Raw genomic sequence first — 4,151 nt, forward strand, 5'->3', positions numbered from 1 at the left:
TTTGTGTGGATAATAATTTTTAAATTTCACATTAATTGGCAATACATTTATTATTTGAAGTCATATAATATAAGAAAAATTACACTTTACCCCCTCCCCCCAAAAGAAAAAAGAAAGTTTGGGGCGATTTTCAATTCGTCCTCCAATGTTTCAATTTTTGGAATGCAATCCTCCAAACTTGCAAATTTTTTTCAATTCGACCAATGTTATCCCAAAATTTTCATATTTTTCCTAATTTTTTTTTATTAAAAAAAGAAAATAAAATAAAATAAAGTTTGGGGGTGCAAAAATGGCCAGATGGCCAAAGAGCCACCCCGAATTTTTTTAAAAAAAAATTTTTATTAAAAAAAATTATTGGCAGTATGAAAATTTTGGGATAATATTGGTTGAATTGAAAAAAAAAAAAAAAAATTGTAAGTTTGGGGGTGCATTGCAAAAATTGAAATATTATAGGTCGAATTGAAAATCGCACAAAACTTTGGGGAGGGTAAAGTTTACTTTTCCCTATAATATATTTTCATATTTAAAAATAAAAAATAAACAAAAAATAAAAAAATAAAATCTCTTATAAAGTGATATGGCATAATATGATTGAGAATAAGATAAATTCAATTTTTGAGAAATTCAATCATGTTGTGACACATCACTATATAAGATTTTTTTTTTTTTTTTTTTTTTTTTTTTAGCCTATCATTTCTGTTGTTATATAACAAGAGGTTCACATGGCAGAAGCTCCCTCAACAATTTTTATAGAAATGATAACGCAGTGCGTGATTAACTAGGAAGTAATTCTTTAAAAAAAAAAATTTAAAAATCAGGGACTAATTTCGTAAACGGGCAAAACATTGGGATATATATATATATATATATATATATATATATATATTAAAAGGAAAAAAAAAAAAAAAAAAAAAAAAAAAAAAAAACTCGTGAATGTTACTAGACATCATTGTTTATACTCTTGGAACAAATGGGAAAAGGAAACTCAAGAACTAATGTAATTTACATTCTGTCATCCACTGCTAGCCGCAGCTAATTATACATCTAGAATCCATGTCACATGCATAGAATTATAAAAATATGATATTTTGTTCATGATTTTTTGGCTTTTTGATATAAAAATATGGCACGATCAACTACTGCTGATTCAGTTCATCTACTTTTTAAATTACATTGAAAAGTTGATAAATGCCAATATGCTGTAAAGAGCAAAAATGTGCTTCATTTGTACTTATACTAATTAATGTTGCACTTTTCATTTTCCACTTTTTTATATTCTTCATCATTTTTAATTTTTATTAATTTAGGTCCCCATTTTTTTATTCATTATTTAAGTGAGGTATGCATGACGTGGAGCCGACCCATTCCCCTTAAACAAGGGACTCTTGTCTCTTTACATATGTATAGGGAAGCTTATTGTTCTTAATAGTTAGTGGTCCAGTTCAATCACTTGACCAAAACTTTAATAATACTTTGAATAATTAATTGGAACAATGGAAAGCACAGCTTTTAATTTTTTAAACCTTCTACTTTTAAAAAGATAAATTTCTAATGCATTATGATCTATAAATGTCAGGCTCTAGGGTCCTCTAAGATTGCTGCTAACATGGGCAAATTGTTGGATAGAGGAGCTACATTGAAGATCGATCATCATGGCATTAATAGATTGTGACGACTCAAATTCTCTAATTTCTTCAAAATGTACTAAAATGTAAAAATGTATGATGTGTGAATCAACTAGTAACCAAATATAGGACTTTCATGGAGTTGTGATCTTCGATGATTGTTTCGAGTGAGCCTTGACCTCCAAAACAACATAAATTGTATTAAAAAAAAAAAGTAAATAATTCACGTACTTCATTATTGGTAGTTACTCCTTTAAATAGAAGAACAAGAGTGATACCAGGCATAGCTAAGATTGTTCTTACCGCATATGATAGCAGCAAAAACTAAAAATTGAAGATTGAAAAGAGAATTTAGGAAAATAGAAAATAACAAAAAGGGAAGAAAAATACCATAATTGTCCCAAATAAGAAAACAGGAAAATAACTCTGAAATACTTAAATTTAATTGATAGTTCAAATTGAATTTAAAAAATAACAAATACTAAATGCCTTTATATAGACTAGGCACCTCCTACTTTAACAAGGAAAAGGAAAACCAAACTTACACCGAGAAAAAAAAAAAAAAAAAAAAAAAAAAAAGCTCAATTAGTAATATTTGGAATAGTGACGTTTTTGGAAAACGTCACTAATTTGAGATGTTATACTGTCCAAACGTCCCTATTAATATTATACGGACATTTGAATAGTGTTACTATTCATGTGTCATTATTCACCTGTTGAAAGGCGATGTTTGAATAGTATTATTATTCACACGTCACTAGTAGGCGACGTTTGAACAATGTTACTATTCACGTATCACTATTACGTAAGGTTTTGAACAGTGTTACTTTTCATGTGTTACCATTCACACGTTGAAATATGTCGTTTGAATAGAGTGTTATTGTTCAAACGACACTAGGTTGATTTTGAAAATATTTGTACTTAAAATTTGCATTTATAACAACCACACATACCCGAATACTTTAAAATTTCTCCATCTTTTACCCACACACACATAAAAATATATTTTTTTTAGAAAAAAATAATAATAAAATAGAGGGGTGGCCGGAAGCCACTCTTGCTAGAGGGGATGGCCAACGAGCCACACCCAGAGGTTTCTGGGGATGGCAGTGAGCCACCCCCAGCCACCTCAGAGCTGGCCCGCGAGCCACCCCAGAGGTGGCCGGGGGTGGCTTGCAGGCCACCCTTAAGGTGGGGGTAGCCTAAGATCTCTCCCCGACGGCCACCCCTCCAATATATATATTTTTTAAACAAAAAAAAATTATTTCGAAATTTTGTAATGTTCTTTTTTGTTTCTTCTTTTTTTCGGTATATATAAATATATTTTGACATAAATTATTATTTTTTATTTTATAAATTAAAAGGTGATGCTTGAATAGTGCAATGCCACTTTTTAAAATGTGACATTGCACTGTTCTAATGTCCCCTTTTAAAAGGTAACTTGTAAATAGTTACACGTCACCTTTTAAAAGGTGATGTGTGAATAGTGCAGCATCCCCTTATATAAGGGGACGTTGCACTATTCACAACAGTAGCACGTCCTTTTTATAAGTTGACATTTTTTACGAAAATGCCCTTAACTATGGACATTTGAATAGTAAACATCCCTATTCCAGCTTTCGCGAACCCCCTATTTTTTGGCGTTGTTGAAGCGTCGCATTCTATGCGCTGCCTTTTAAAAAGTGACTTTTATTTATTTATTTATTATTTAAAAAAAAATAATAATAAAAAAAGAGAAGAAGAAGAAGAAGTCACTATTTTAGTTCTCTTAAAGGGAAATCTCAATCTTTATTGAAAAAAGAAAATTAAAACACACATGTATAATCTACATGAGAGACCGATTAGGTCTTGACTTCTATGACTAGCTAGGACTAACTCTATTAAGAAAATAATTGGAATTGGAGATTTACCAACTTGAAAATCTATGGAAATTTATTCTTCATTTGACTTGGAGATATGTGGAGATATACTCCTGATTAGATTCTAACCGACTCGGTACATTCCATCATTCTTCTCCCCTAACAATTTTTCCTTTTCCTCAATAGAAAATTCTGGAAATTGAATATCTTTCAATGTTGCTTCTACTGTCCTCCTTCAAACTTTGATAGCTACGCATTCCAAGATATAGCTTCATTTTTTCAAAGCCTAATATGTCGCTTCTCAGAAAGAAGGCCATTTTTTTCTCCTTGGCTCTATCCACGTATACGTACTGCATTATCGATAAATCCTCCTTTAAATAGATGAACAAGAGATTACCGATTACATGAGAGACCGAATACGTCTTGACTTCTGAGAATAGAACCCTGACTCCATTAAAGACATAATTAGAATTCTGATTCTATCAAGAAAATAATCTAAATTGGACATCTTTATAAAGACTTGAAAATCTATGAAAATCTACTCATTGAACCCTAACCAAATTGAACTCTAACCAACTCTGGGTACGTTACATAAACGTGTTGAGTCTCTTTGGTGTGCGCATGAAGCCCATCATCGTAGATATCAGTGCAATCTAAGTAGATTTTT

The sequence above is a fragment of the Corylus avellana genome, chromosome ca8 (assembly GCF_901000735.1).
Source record: "Corylus avellana chromosome ca8, CavTom2PMs-1.0".
NCBI lineage: Eukaryota > Viridiplantae > Streptophyta > Magnoliopsida > Fagales > Betulaceae > Corylus > Corylus avellana.